This window comes from Camellia sinensis, chromosome 12 (assembly GCF_055761805.1).
Source record: "Camellia sinensis isolate YWXY chromosome 12, ASM5576180v1, whole genome shotgun sequence".
NCBI classification, from domain to species: domain Eukaryota; kingdom Viridiplantae; phylum Streptophyta; class Magnoliopsida; order Ericales; family Theaceae; genus Camellia; species Camellia sinensis.
Window position 1 is genome coordinate 51,084,639 of NC_138972.1, and position 15,600 is coordinate 51,100,238.

The window sequence follows — 15,600 nt, forward strand, 5'->3', positions numbered from 1 at the left end:
CAGTCTGTAGGCTTTGCCAAAACCTCGATGTAAACTTCGAATCCCTGTCAGAAACAATAGACACAGGCACTCCATGCAGTCTAACAATTTCATCAATGTAGAGTATAGCCAATTTGTCCGCATTATAAATTGTCTTGACAGGTAAGAAGTGAGCAGATTTGGTTAGTCTATCAACAATAACCCAAATTGAATCCATACCTTTTCTGGAGCGAGGTAACCCAACGATAAAATCCATCGTGATATGCTCCCATTTCCATTCTGGTATGGGTAGGGGTTGCAATAATCCGGCAGGTCGTTGATGTTTAGCTTTGACCTGTTGGCAATGAAGACATTTGGACACAAAGTCGGCAATTTCTTTCTTCATTCCCGGCCACCAGAAATTCTATTTCAGATCTTGGTACATTTTCGTATTCCCCGGGTGGATAGACAATTTCGAATTGTGGCCTTCTTGCAGAACTCTTCTTTTCAGTTCAATGTCATTCGGTACACACAGTCTTTCATGAAATTTCAGTACATTGTTCTCAAATTTGAATCCCAGTCTTGGTTTAGATTCTCTTTCCTCGATGATCTTCTTCAAGGAGTCATCCAGTTGCTGTTTCTCTTTAATCTCTTCAATCAGTGCTGGTTGGGCAGAAATAGCAGCTAAGGTTCCACCTTGTTCTCTCAGAACAATTTCAATTTCAGATTTTTCAAGGTCACAAAGCAACTCTTTCTGTCCTGTAAGCAAACATGCTAAGTTTCCAATCGATTTCCGGCTCAATGCATTGGCAACGGTATTGGCTTTTCCCGGATGGTACAAAATCTGTAGGTCATAGTCTTTAATCAGTTCTAGCCATCTCCGCTGTCTCATGTTCAGTTCCTTCTGTGTGAAGAAATATTTTAAACTCTTGTGGTCGGTATATACTTCACATGTCACTCCGTACAGATAGTGACGCCAGATTTTCAGTGCAAATACTACTGCAGCAAGTTCCAGATCATGGGTCGGGTAGTTCTTTTCATGCGGTCTCAACTGTCGGGAAGCATAAGCAATAACTTTCCCATTCTGCATTAAAACACATCCCAAACCCCTGTGAGAAGCATCACTAAATACAGTATAACCATCCGTACCTGAAGGTAAGGTAAGAATCGGTGCAGTCACTAATCGAGTTTTCAACTCTTGGAAAGCAAATTCTCTTTGGTCAGTCCAGTCGAATGATGTCCCCTTTTGTGTCAGTTGAGTCAACGGTAAAGCAATCTTGGAGAAATCTTTGACAAATCTTCTGTAGTATCCAGCCAATCCCAAAAAGCTTCGGACTTCAGTCACATTTGTTGGTCTAGGCCAGTTCACTACAGCCTCAATTTTCTGTGGATCAACAGAAATTCCGTTTTTGCTAACAACATGCCCCAAAAACATAACATGGTCAAGCCAGAATTCACATTTAGACAGTTTAGCATACAGTTTCTGTTCTCTTAAGGTTTGTAGGGCAAGTCTCAAATGATGTTCATGTTCTTCTATACTCTTGGAGTAAATCAATATGTCATCAATAAACACTACAATGAAATTGTCAAGGTATGGTTTGAAAATTCTATTCATAAGGTCCATAAATGCAGCTGGTGCATTCGTGACTCCAAAAGGCATAACTAAAAATTCGTAATGTCCATACCTCGTTCTAAAAGCAGTTTCATCAATGTCATCTGGTTTAACTTTCAACTGATGGTATCCGGATCTGAGATCAATCTTGGAAAACACTTGCGCACCCTGTAACTGATCAAATAAATCATCAATACGTGGTAATGGGTATTTGTTCTTTACAGTTACCTTATTCAGTTCACGGTAATCAATGCACAGTCTTAGTGAGCCGTCTTTCTTCTTTACAAACAAAACAGGCGCGCCCCACGGTGAGGTACTAGGTCTGATGAACTTCTTGTCTAACAGTTCTTGCAGTTGCACTTTCAATTCCTTCAGTTCAGTTGGAGCCATTCGGTAAGGAGCTTTAGAAACCGGCTGTGTTCCGGGAATCACATCAACGGTAAATTCAATCTCCTTGTCAATCAAATCCCCTGGCAAATTGTCTGGAAAAACATCTGGGAATTCTCTGACTATAGGAATACAGTTCACAGTAGCATTATCATTAGTAGATACAGTCAGTACAGAACACAAATATCCCTTACAGCCCTTTCTAATCAATTTTACAGCTTTCACAGATGAAATCAGATACGGGGGAGGTACTACTCCAACCCCATTAAACACGAATTCAGGCAGACCAGGTGGACGGAAGACAACTTGCTTGGTCACATAGTCAATAGTGGCATAATATTTTTGTAACCAATCCATCCCCAATATTACGTCAAAATGATCAATGTTCAATGGCAGTAAATCAATAAACAGATGCATATCCCCAACAATAATTTCACATGCGGGGTACATATAAGCACATGTCATGGATCCCCCTATGGGTGATGATACGGCTAGCAGATAGTTCATAGGTTCTAAGGGTCTATTCAATTTCCGTGAGAAAGCATGCGATACATAAGAATGTGTAGACCCCGAATCAATCAATACATATGCATTTTGCGTACAGATAGAGAGGATACCTGACACAACGGTCTCAGTATTCTGCACGTCTCCCGGTACTAGGGCGAACACTCGGCCCTGCCTCATGGGCTCTTTCCCGGTAGCTTTGGGGTTAGGCTTTGGTGCTATAGTTGATGCTGCTGCGCTTGGTGCAGCTTTACTACTGGCCTGTGGAGCAGAGGGGCAGTCTTTAACCATGTGGCCCACCTTGCCACACCTGTAACAGGCTCCAGATATTCTGTAGCAGACCCCTTTGTGCTTCTTGCCACACTCAGAACAGGGTGGTATGAATCCACTCCCTTGACTGGGGCTAGTTGTCGACCCCGTATTCTGTCTCTTGTTGGCCGGGTTATGCTTGCCCTTCTTAAATTTGAAACCTTGTCTTTTTCCATGCCATTCAGTTGTTGGTGTTTCAGATTGTTTCACTGCTGCAATGTTCGACTCGGCCATCAATGCCCGGTCGAGAACACCCACAAAAGTCAGTAGTTTCAAAACATTTATTCGGTCAAGTATTGCAACATTAAGGCCACCTTCAAATTTTCTGGCCTTCTTATACTCAGTGTCCACCATATGCGGTGCATAACGGGCAAGTTCAGTAAATTTGGTTTCATATTCGGCAACAGACGTGGTGCCCTGTTTCAGTTGTTCGAATTCAGTTACTTTCCTATCCCTGACACACTGTGGGAAGTACTTTTCAAAGAAGGACTCCTTGAACTGAGCCCAAGTCATAACAGTATTTGTATCACGGATCAACATCCACCACCTTCTAGCTTCTTCCTGCAAGGTGAAGGTAGCTAACAGTACTTTATTCGCTTCTGAGCACGGAAACACTTCAAATAGTTTCTCTGTTTCCAGAACCCAAGCTTCAGCTTTTAACGGTTCAAGGCCTCCCTGAAAGGATGGCGGTTTCATTTTGCTGAACTTCTGGGTCAGAGCAATTATATCCCCGTCATTCGCATTCATAGTAGGCTCCGGCTGTACCGGAGGAGGAGGAGGTGGGGGCTGTTGGTTCTGTTGTTGTTCAAGTCTAGCAGTTATCAGTTCCATCATTCTTTCCATTCTTTCCATTCTTGCCTCAGTAGATGAGGACTCAGGTTCATTTGCATTGGTTGCATTATCCATTTCACTATAAGCAGTTATAACAGTTTTAAACATAAGCAGTCATTTGTTTAACAGTTTACCACATTAACATGTATCCAGTCATAACATAACCACACACTTATCATGCTCATGAGATGCCCTAATCACTTTTCTAGGACACCCTATAGCTCATTTGGACACGTGTGTGCGGTATAACTCGTGGTAAGTATCGCTCTGATACCACTCTGTCACGACCCAAACCCGGCCCTATGGGTTTAGCACCGTAACCGGCCAGTAATCCGAGATTACCGAAGGCCTGCAGAACAGTAATACAGTAAAACAGAGTACAGGGCCTGGCGAAAGCCAATACAGTAATTAAACATTGTCCAACGAGCTGTGACAGTCTGTATGCCAAAAACATTTTTCATGCATTCACATATACAAACAGTACAGTCTATACACAGTTTACAGTCACACAGTACAGGGACCTAATCCCTTGATAACAGTACGGTTAGTAGCTGACAGTCTATACAGTAAACCAAACAGTACGGAGACAGATGGGGGAAAAACAAGACAAAACACCCCAAAGCCATAGCATGGCAACTCGGAACCTCGCAGTGAGGCACAAAGGCTGGCTTGACAAAACTGGAGTCTAACCCACGCTCCTAGCTCCGTTCTGGTGGCTGAGCACCTACATATATATATAAACAGTGAGCTAAAGCCCAGTGAATAACATAAAGCGTAAAGGGGTTTAGAATGAATGTCCTTACAGTAATGAAAACAGTTCAATTCAATCAGTATTTCAGTTGTTCAGTACAGTAAACAGTCATATGTGGTACATCCATTAGCATAACAGTAACAGTAGGTCTTAAAAGACCGAACAGTAATGATGGCCATCAGTCAGTAAACAGTAGTGGCTCCACGAGGGAACCGACAGAGATCTCTGTAACAGTAACAGTAACAGTAAACAGTAGGTACTAAGGATGCCACAGTACAGTTCAGAAATAAAGGACATACATTCATTCAGTAATACCAGTTCAGTAAACAGTTCAGTTCAGTATTCAAAGATATCAGTTGAACATATCTTTACACAATTGTTACTCACAGAGTTTGGGCTACAGTATGCTAGAGCGTGTCTCCCCAGTCGCCAACCCTACACAGTTAACAGATTGAACACACACTAAGCAATACAGCTGGGGAAAGATAATAACTTAATCCCTAATGCCTCGGTGTGTTCTACATCTATATCCTCAACAAGATGTCTTAAACTAGGCCTAAGAATGCCTAGAATGGGATGAGGATGCTAAGACGCACATTTAAAAGCATTTTCAGAATTTTCAGGAAAACAGAGTTCCGCTCGAGCTCAGGTTTCCCCGCTCGAGCGGTCATGCAACAAAGGTACACGCTCGAGCGTAAACTTTCCCGCTCGAGCGTACTGTGAAAGTACTGGATGGGTGAAATCTCCGCTCGACGCCCGCTCGAGCGTGAGACATGCTCCGCTCGAGCGCCCAATCCTCCACTCGAGCGGACTGTAAAACAGTGCAGAGATACTGGATGCTCGAATTCTACGCTCGAGCGGCACTTCCTCCGCTCGAGCGGAAGTGCAGAATCTGGAAATTCCAGATTGCACCTCCAAGCCAAAAACCAAGTTCAAAAGCATTAAAACCGATCCTCTTGGGCCCATTTTCTGGAAAACATTTATAAACACATAGAATAACATGGTTCAAAGCTCGATTTGAGAAATCAAGGCCCAAGGGTGTTTAATTCAAACTCACTTTCAAACCACTTTCCAAGAACAATCCGCAAATATGCCATGCATGATCTTAAATCATTTTCAAAGCTTTAATGCTGTATCAAAAGAGCTCAAACCTTCAAAAGCAAGATGAACTCATGGAGTATGACCAAAAGATGGACATGCATGTGACAATTTGGATGGGTGAAATCATTTATTACTAGTTTTAATTTTGAATGCCATTTTTTTATATTTATTTTATTAATTATGTTTAATCGGTTATTTTCTTGATTATTTTCTTCACTGTTAGATTTATTGGAATGATTATAAAAAAAATTACATGATTTGGAGTATTACTAGATTCATCGGAGGATGTATCAGTTTTACTTTCAAAATCACTAAGATTTTTATTGATTTTTAATATAGCAATTTCGTCTTCTAAAGATTTATTTTTAATTTTTAATTCTTTAATAGCTAATCTAATTTGATTAATTTCATTTTGTAAATCGTGTATAGTTACTTCTTTATGTTTATCTTTTCTAAATCTTTCTAAAGTAATCGTTATACTAATAATTGGTTTATTTGTAGAAGGTTTGGCACTCTCTCAATCAATCAAAATATTAAACCAAAAAACTAAACAGTTACAATTTCTCAAAGAAGAAGTCAAATATAAAAGAATTGAATCTCAATTAACTAATCTCATTCTTATTGAAAAATTTTAAAATCATTTAGAGAAAACTGTTTGTTCTCTTCCCAGTACTTTTTGGCATGAGAAAAAACATGTAGTCACTCTTCCTTATGTCAAAGACTAATGAAAAACACATTCTTACTAAATCTAGACCAATTCAAATGAACGTTGAATCAATGGAAATGTGTAAAAAAGAAATTTATGATTTACTCAAAAATAAAATCATTAGTAAAAGTAAATGCCCCTGGTCATGTCTAGCTTTCTATGTCAATAAAAATGTTGAACTTGAACATGGCGCTCCACGATTAGTAATTAATTATAAACCATTAAACAAAGTTCTAGAATGGATTAGGTATCTAATCCCTAATAAAAAAAAAGATTTGATTAAAAGACTTAATCAAGCAGTCATCTTTAGTAAATTTGATCTCAAAAGTGGATTATGGCAACAACTTAACCCTAGTGATCGTTACAAAATGGCTTTCACTACACCCTTTGGTCATTACGAATGGAATATGATGCCCTTTGGATTAAAAAATGCACCTAGTGAATTTCAAAATATAATGAATGAAATATCTAATCCATTTAGTCATTTTTCCATCATATACATCGATGATGTTCTTATATTCTCCAAGTCAATTGAAGAACAATGGAAACATGTCTAGTCATTCCTCCAAACTATTGAACATAATGGTTTAGTCATCTCCACTCCAAAAATCAAAATTTCCAAACTAAAGTCAGATTTTTAGGATATCAAATTCATCAAAGTACAATCATTCCAATTAGTCAATTTATTGAATTTGTTGCTAAATTTCCTGATGAAATTTTGGATAAAAACCAGTTACAAAGGTTTCTAAGATCTCTTAATTACATTGGGGAATTGTATAAAGACCTTAAGAAAACTTGTCAACCTCTCTTTGATCGATTAAAAGACAATCATTCTTCTTGGTCTTCTATTCATACTTCTATTATTAAACAAATCAAACAATATGTCAAGACTTTGCCTTGTCTTAGTATTCCCACTGAAGATTCATTTAAAATTATTTAAACTGGTGCCTCTAACATTGGTTATGGTGGCATTCTTCTTCAAAAAGTCCATCTCAAGTCATCTAAACAAATTGTTCGTTATCATTTTGGTGTTTGGAACAAAGCATAGAAAATTATAGTACTATTAAAAAAGAAATTTTTATCTCTTACATTACGTATTAGTAAATTTCAAGATAATATTTTAAACCAACACTTTTTAGTCCGTGTTGATTGTAAAAGTGCTACATATGTTTTAGAAAAAGATATTCAAAATATTGCTAGTACGAAAATTTTTGCACGCTGGCAATCTATTCTTAGTATTTTTGATTTCGTTATTGAATATATTCAAAGTAGTCAAAATTCTATCCTTGATTTTCGTACCCATGAATTTTTATAGGGTGGATAGTCAACTATACATTTTTGAACTTTTAGTAAAATGCCTACTCCCTATTGCTCTACTCACTGATTACAAATCAACTGTTATCGCTGTATGATTAACAACCTTGAGTTTGAAATTGCTTACCTAAATCCATTAAACAAGATGCTGATATTAATAATCGTAACATTCAACGGAGATTTGGTTTAATTGGTCACTACAGATGTTTTCTTAACATATATCTTGCCAGATTAGATACCCTCAGTGGATGCTAGCCTTCCTTTTCTTCCTTTCAGATGTCAAGTCAAAAGCCTCCTACTAAACCACTTGCTATAATACCAACTAGTCAACCAACTGCAACACCACCAGTTGGCCTAGTAAATAGATAACAAATTCTTGGTACTATTCCTAAACCTAGTTACACTTTTGCTCTTACAACTAGCTCATTTGCTTCTCAGTCAATGCAAATCATGCCTCCAAATTATCCATATAGATCAACACCAAGAACATATTATGTTCTTAAACCTTGCTCATCCAACCTCTTCTACAAAGAACCAGCCCAAAAAATATCCATAACTCCATTGATTTAGTCAAATCATATTCTTTTCTGGATGGCATTTTACTCTTTCCCATCTAGACAAGTCAATTTCTTTTTACAAAGATATTCTCTACCATTGCCAGTCCATTGTCATTAAACTCATTTATGATTGAGTTAATACTATTATTTGTATATTCAAAGTATTGTATCTTTTGATGAGTGGGATTTTCCCTTTCTACCACTACAACAAATAGCACTTTTAGCAATGTTTTAGCTGGTGAAGGTTTTTAGCAACTAAAAGTTTTGGTCGCCAAGTTAGTTGGGGGACAATTGTTGGGAAAGGTTATTAAGTATTCAATTGTCGACCATTTTTTAAGTCGCCAAAAGCATTAAAGTAAAATTAAATATAACATTTTCAGCGACTAAAACTTGATATTGCCAAAACTTTCAATTATTTTTAATGACTAAAATTTTAGTCGCCAAATAAATTTTTTTATTTCATCTTATTGTTTTTTAGCTACTAAATATTTTAGTCACCTAAATTTTTTTTATTTTTTTTGGCTACTAAACTTTTAGTCACCTAAAGTCTTATTTGGTTTTGCCTACTAAACTTTTAATCGCCAAATTTTTTTTGTTATTCAACTTATTTTTTTTAGCTACTAAATATTTTAATCACCTGATGTTTGATTTTTTTTCGGCTACTAAATTTTTAGTAGCCTAAAGTCTGACCTGTTTTTGCCTACTAAACCTTTAGTTGCCAAAATATTTTCGTGTTTGTTTGCAATTTTGTAGCTACTAAACATTTAAGTCGCCTAAAGTGTGATTGTTTTTTGGCTACTAAATTTTTAGTCGCAAAAAAAAAAAAAATTCAATTTGTTTTGTAGCTACTCACTATTCAATCGCTAACATAGATACTTCCTTTTTGCCTAGGAATTGTTTAGTCACCAAAAACATGATATTAATTTTTTTTCTTCAAATTCTAATTTGTCCACAACCTGTATGTATTCTGTGTAAACTGTACTATGTATATGAACAAAACAATACATATGTTATCAATCATTCCACAGTAGATCTTCATCTATTTCACTTCAAACAATCCAAAAATGTATAACTTTAAATGTAAAATTCCGTACAAACCATAGTCCAACCACTACTACAAAAATAGTTAAAGATCACACTTTGACAAAAAAAAATATCTCATTTTTATTGGAAGTGTGATAAAAAAAATTAGATAGATATTTTAATCACACTTAATTTGATTGAGTGTGATAATATTCATTTTTTATGTCACTTTTCAATTAAGTGTGATTATATATATATTTTTTTTAATCACACATTCTAATTAAAGTGTGATTATATATACACTACTACTTTTTAATCACACTTTTTAAATAAGTGTGATTAGATATATATTTTTTAATCACACATTCTAATTAAAGTGTGATTATTTATATATGTTTTAATCACACATTCTAATTCAAGTGTGATTATATATACACTACAACTTTTTAATCACACTTTTTAAATAAGTGTGATTATATATATATATATATTTAATCACACATTCTAATTAAAGTGTGATTATTTATATATTTTTTAATCACACCTTCTAATTAAAGTGTGATCATATATACATTAGTACTTTTTAATCACACTTTTTAAATAAGTGTAATTATATATATATATATATAATCACACTCCACTACAAGAAAAAGCATCTTTAGCGACTAAAAAAGCACATTTGGTCACTGAAAGTATAGGTTTTGGCGACTAAAAAAGCATTAGTAGCCAAAAGTAAAGATTTTTGGCGACTAAAAAATTTAGTAGCCAAAAGTATAGGTTTTGGCGACTAAAAATCTATTTGGTTGCCCATATATGGCTTTTACCGACTAAAAAAATTTTAGTAGCCAAAAGTAAGGCTTTTTGGCAACTAAAAAAAATTAGTAGCCAAAAGTGAGGTATTGGGTGATTAAAAAGATGTTTGGTCGCCAAAAGTGAGGCTTTTTGGCGACCAAAATGAAGTTTAGTCGCCCAAAGTAGTAATTTTAGCCCTGGAATTAAATTTTTTAACGACTAAAAAATAATTAGTAGCCAAAAGTATAGAATTGGCGACTAAAATTATGTTTAGTCGCCAAAAGTGGTCTTTTTTTTCTAGTAAATAATTTATTTTTACATAAATTATGTTCAATAAAAAATAATTATCTTTATATATATATTTTTATATTAATACGGGTCTATATACTATACAAATAATATATGTTGCATATATAATCAAATGGTGTTATAGAGGTGTAGTGGAAAGAGTGTGCTGTATAAGGTTTATAGTGTGAGATGGTTGATGGTTCGAATCTCCACAAGAGCAAATGAGAAACTAGTGAGTGTAATATATATTTTTTTCACATCTAAATGTTATTAATCACACTTAAAAGGTGTGATTAAAAATGACCTCTTTTAATCACACTTTCAAAGATCACACTTTAATAAAACTTAAAATGTGTGATTAAATAACATACATCACACAAAAAAGTGTGATTTTTATCTGTTTTTGTAGTAGTGAACCTGTAGTATATAGTCCAAACTAAAATAATAATTCAATACAAAACATAACAATTAAGTTGCAAAAATCAAGCCCTCTATGTACAAAAAATATATGTATTACCATGCGAAATGGCCATTTGTCGTGGTACAAATTACCATCACAATCTGTACCACGACAAAATGTAATTTATATACCATACCAGTAATTATTAGGTCGATGCCAAAAATTATCTGTACAAGTAATACTAATCCACACAAAAACAGAGAATGACAAAATTAGCAGGATTATGTAAAAGTCGAAATTGCTCTCCATACCCAAAAAAGGAATATTCACAAGTCCACACCAAAAGTCATCTACAAAAAAAATTGCACACATTAATATGCAAAAATGCATGCTTCAATGTATCTATCTATTCATGTTTTTTAAAACCAATAATGCATTACTGATAGCCTTTTTTATGATGACTGTGACCTGTCCCTTGTAAAGCTCCTTTTTTTTTTTTATAATATTTTTTTTTACTTTCAATCCAGTTCTAAGAACTGTAGAAGGCGTATTGATGGAGTTGCTACTTGATTGTTTCATCACTAGTTTCCAAGGATTCTATTCCTTACAGCGGAGTTACTATAATTTTTATTTATAAAAAATTTTCCGCTGAAAATTGGAAGACAATGAGATAATACACGAAAGCACATCTCAACTATTATATATATATTGCAAAATTGTCATCAATGATGATATCATGGTATGGATAATCTCAACAATAAACAAGCTGTGTAGAAGTTCTAGAAGATCTCTTATATTTTACAGTCACAAAGTGACAACTATGAGACACTTTAAAAAAATAAAAATAAAATTCATTTTGCTCCTAAATTATCACGTGTTTTTCAATTTAACTTTGATACTTCGATTTATTTCAATTTAATACCTGAACTTTTTACAAATTAATCAATTTAACCCCTGCCATTACATTCTGTCTACAATTAGATAGAATATGCTGACGTGGCACCAAAGTTCATTTAGAGTCATTTTACCTCTCAAACTATACCTTAAAAATCAATTTGACCCCCAAATATAAAAAAAAAAAATTTAAATTTAAATATTTAATAAATATTTTTTATCTCAATAATGAAAAAATTAAATTTTAAATAATATATACTTTGCAAAAAAATAAAATAAAAAAATATAAAAGTCCTAATTTAGAATTATCTTGAAACTATGAAGTATGAATATTTCGACAAACATGCCGTACCTGTACCTGAATTTTGAAAAAAAATTCCCACTCAATTTTGAAATTACTAGTAGTTGATTAATTCTATTGAAATTAATTTGGGTAACAAACTAGTTACAATTGCGCGCGCGCACACACACAGAGTATTCAAGAAATTTTCGACTCCCCGTTTGGGGACTTACCTTTTTAGCCAATTAGTCAAAAAGTTACTAAATTAGCCAAAAAGCCAACAACTCATACCAAAAAGTCAAAGATTCTCTTTTTTCTCTACTTTTTGCACATCTTTTCGTAATTAACCAAAAAGTCATCCCAAACATATAAGTTTTTTTTACCTACCTTTTTAGCCAAATAGCCAAAAAGTTACTAAATTAGCCTGTTCCCAAACGATGCAAGTTTATCTAGAATCAACTCGAGATAATTTGAGACCTATGAAGCACAAGTATGGGTATGAGAATTGGTATTGGTACGATATGAGTATATCGACATGATAAATTCTTTAAAAAGTAGGATACGAGTATATGTATGGTTTAATACGTTTGTAAAAAAATATTTATTTTTAATTTAAAATAATATAAAAATTGATTAAATGGTTTAATTTGTTAAATCCAACGTGCAATTGTCATTTAATGCCAAAAGGATAGGTATAAGATAAAATTAAATATTATTATATTAAATAACTTATAAACCATAACTTAATTTTAAAACCATAGTAAGCACAAAACTAAAAATGAAAAAGAAGTTTAATAAAAAGAATTTTGTTTTTGTAGTAGGCAAAAAATATTATTTTCGATTGAAGTACAACACGGCTTGGATATATATTGGATATGTCTGGGTAGGCCAAAAATTAAGAAAGAAACATTTGAGTACATATTTTGTGTATCCAGTACGTATGCAGAAATATCATACGTTGGTAAGTACCCGGTACGGGTACGACATGTTTGTCAAATTATCCATGTTTCATAGTTTCAAAATAATTCAAAATGAGAATTTTATATTTTTTATTATTTTTTTACAAAGTATATATTATCAAAAGTTTAATTTTTTCATTATTGAGATAAAAATTTATATATTAAATATTTAAATTTAATTTTTTTATATTTGGGGGGGCAAGTTGATTTTGAAGGTATAATTTGAAGGGCAAAATGAAATTTCAAATGAATTTTGGTGCCATGTCAGCACATTCGGTTCAATTGTAGACGAAATGTGACGGCAGTGATTAAATTGATCAATTTTTTGAAAGTTCAAGTACTAAATTAAAATAAATCAAAATATAAAGGTCAAATTAAAAAACACGTGATAATTTAGAGGCAAAATGTTATTTCCTCAAAAAAAAAAATTTTTTGACAACTCTGAGAACTAAAGTTCTTTGTTTACAAGCTTCGGCAATCCAAGTTAGGATTTGCATAATTTGACTTCAATATACTACCGATTCTTACAATTTTACTAGGATTCCTAACTTAAAAAGGTTTGAATGAACAAAGGTGTATGAAGCACAAGTACGGATACTAGTACTGGTACTAGTACGATACGGGTACGTAGATACGGTAATATTCAAAAAAAAAAAATTAGGGTACATGTATGGCTTGGTACGCTTATAAAGAAATATTTATTTTTAATTTACATCAATGCAAAAATTAATTAAATGGTTTAATTTGTTAAGGTCCAACCCATAATTAACATTTAATGCCAAAAGTAAAAGTATAAATCAAAATTAAATATCAATATATTAAATAACTTACAAACCATAGTTTAATTTTAAAATCATGTTAAGCATAAACCAAAAAATAAAAAAGAAGTCTAGTGAATGGAGTGTTATCTCTGTAATAAAAGAAAATATTATTTCAACTAAGATACGGTACGGCTTGGGTATATATTAGGTATGTCTGGGTACGCCAAAAATTAAGAAGAAAAAACTTGGGTATGTATTTCGTATACACGATCCAGTACGTATGCAGAAGTACCACACGAGGTATCATATGCCGGTAAATACCCAGTACGAGTACGGCATGTTTTTCGAAGTAACATACTTCATAAACAAAGGTCAAGCTATTAGTGCACAGGTAAGCTTGTTTGCAGTTCCAAACTTCCAATCGACCTATATGGTGATTCCAAAAAAGTTGCCTATCCATTTATTTTATTTTGGTTCAACTACTTTAGAACACTAGATTGTCATGTTCCTAAAAAAAAAATTCCAATGCCAGTTGCCATGTGTCCTTAACAAGATGGCTGAACTAGGTAAACTATTCTACAAAAGGGAAAACAAAGAATAAGAAAACAATAAAAAAACAAGAACAAAACTAAACATAATAGAAAAACAAGAAAGTAGAGTAAGTTTGTTCTTCTCTTCTCTCAAAGGTTTGGTCCACCAAATTTTCTGTGCAAGAAGATATCCTCCTCAAGTTAACCTCTCTACCGTGAAGTCTAACTAGTTTGTGGTATATATGTCTGGCCCAAATCTTTGTTACATCACTTTAAAATAATTACCAGCAAGAACACATCAAAGTTTTGAGTTATGTGAGTTGTGTCCAACTTGTCTAATGCATTTGCGCACCAAACTTCTCTAGTTTCATAATCAAAGAGCCTTCAATTGAAAAAATCAACTAGTTGTCATCAAAAGAAGCTTGGCACATCAAAGTAGGGACTGTGTTCCCATCAACATTGCCAAAAGAGTGTACTCCTTCACCAAACTCCTCCATTTTGGTAAATGATAAACATCCATTCAAATCACATGTGGTCTGCATACTTGTCAATGACAAGAAGTGAAGTCTAGTGACTATCAGTTTTTATATTACTAAAATACCAAGTGCCCAGGCCTCTTCTAGTGAAATCATATGCACTTCCGACAAAGCTAGATCCTCGTCAGTTAAAAACACACTGTCCTAGAATTGGCAAAATCTTATTCTGCTTCAGTTTTTAATCATGGATAATAACATGGCAATAATGACAACAATAAAGATTGGAGCAATTGGAAATGATCAAATTGCCAAGCATGCAATGTAACCACTTTGCTTCAATTTGGGCTTGTGTGACTTCCCTTTCAAGGAAATTCCTCTGTTTTTAATCTCTAAGGATTGGGCGGCTGTTTGCCAACCTTAGTGATAGATTGGTTTCTTTTTCGTTTTTCTCGTCTTTACTGTTTGGATCACTGCTTTGATCTTTAGTCATTGTATGAGGACTTTTTGTCCTCCTCTCATTTTCACTATTGTATGAGGACTTCTTGTCCTCCTCTCATTTTCACTTTTGGTTATCAATAAAATTCTGTGGTTGCTTGTTCAAAAAAAATGTAAACACTTTGCACAAATTAATGTCAAAAGCTAGGGTTGTCTACAGCACCCTCAAAGGAAGCCGCTCAAAACAGATGTAAAAATGTTGACTGAAACTAAGAAATTATGATTACGTGTGACATCTTTTTGTTCCTATGAGCCTCAATCAATTCGGTATAGTTTTTCTGAAGAGAATTGGTTGGACAATCAAAGGCTGTTGTGCAATTATCAGGTGATCTATTAAGGGCTCTACTTATCTTCAGCTGGTCAAGAATGTTTCCTCCCTTTATAGGGGAAAACCTAATTAATTGGACTATGACTGTCAGAAGCTTTGAATTTCACTGTGACTAGAAATAAATTCTCCTACAGCATGGCCAGCCTCTCCACATAATAGTCTCAAAGGAAATGGTTCCTATCTAAGTGATAGATAGTACTGACAGAAGTAGTGTTCAGTAATGCTGTGTTTGGTTCATGGATTTGGAAAGGAAAATGGAAAAGGTGTGTGAAATTACGTGAAATGCAGTTATCGTTCATTCACATTTCACCTACTGTTTTCCTTTCCCTTTCCAAATCCCTCCT